This window comes from Bactrocera latifrons, unplaced genomic scaffold (genome assembly GCF_001853355.1).
Source record: "Bactrocera latifrons isolate USDA-ARS-PBARC rearing strain unplaced genomic scaffold, ASM185335v1 scaffold_1114, whole genome shotgun sequence".
NCBI classification, from domain to species: domain Eukaryota; kingdom Metazoa; phylum Arthropoda; class Insecta; order Diptera; family Tephritidae; genus Bactrocera; species Bactrocera latifrons.
Window position 1 is genome coordinate 38,341 of NW_017534536.1, and position 1,065 is coordinate 39,405.

Consider the following 1,065-nt stretch of genomic DNA (forward strand, 5'->3'; position numbering starts at 1 on the left):
CGACAAGAATTGAGTGCACGTTTTGATTCGCTGTTACGTGGGGAAATTCCTATTTAATTTTTATTTTTTGTATATAAATTTACCAAAAAAAAGGGGAGGTAAGTGCCAAATAAATTCTATTGAAACCAAATAAAAGTAATTATCTAATTTTTGGTATTAGCATCCAATCAAACAAAAGTCTAGTTACAGTCTTCCGGTAAGTCTCAAACAAAAACAAGCCTGCTATAACTCTAAAAACAACAATTTCTTGCTGATATTTTAGACCTCTAGAAACACGTCTACTTTACTGATTTCTACTCTGTTTTTGTGTGTGCATGTAAACAAATATGTATAATGTTTGTAAATTTGTATACATGCAACATATGTATGTACTATATCTATGTAAATATGTACAATTCATGCGAAATTTCTGTTGACACAGGCATTCAATGGCGAAGCTCACGTTTTGTCAAAGAGTCGTTGTGTTGACGGACCGACGCGCGACAAAGCATCACAACATTGTGTTGGTATAAAATCCGAGCTGGGCCACTTCCTTTGCCGCTTTAACAGCTTTACCAACAAACCAGCGGAAATATGCATGTGTATGTACTATATGAGCGTGCATGCATATCGACGCAGATTTTTGCCAGCCACAAAAAAGTATTTAAGATTGACAAATATTGTAAACAGCTATGTTGAAACTTTTCTCACTTCCTTCTGTGAAGAAACATCACAAAGTTGTTCAATTTATAAATTTCAGCTTTTGCTATCGTCGCGAAAAGACGCTTGTAGGCAAATTCATGCTCGGGGAGATGTAATGGTGTTTCCTGTTATGAATGACGCGAGTTTGCTTGTTAAAAGTGCGCTTGCGTTCATGAATGAAAATGTTGTTGTTGTGTGTTTACCTACAAATTTTGGCATCGACTATTTGGCTACCATATTTACTTGTGACGCAGCTGATGCTATTTGAGACAATTGTTGTTTTTGTAGACCAATGTTTGTAATGTGACATATGTACATGTGTACGCATATCTGTATGTAAGTTTGTGTATGCACACATATTTGAATATCTTTATATATATAAAC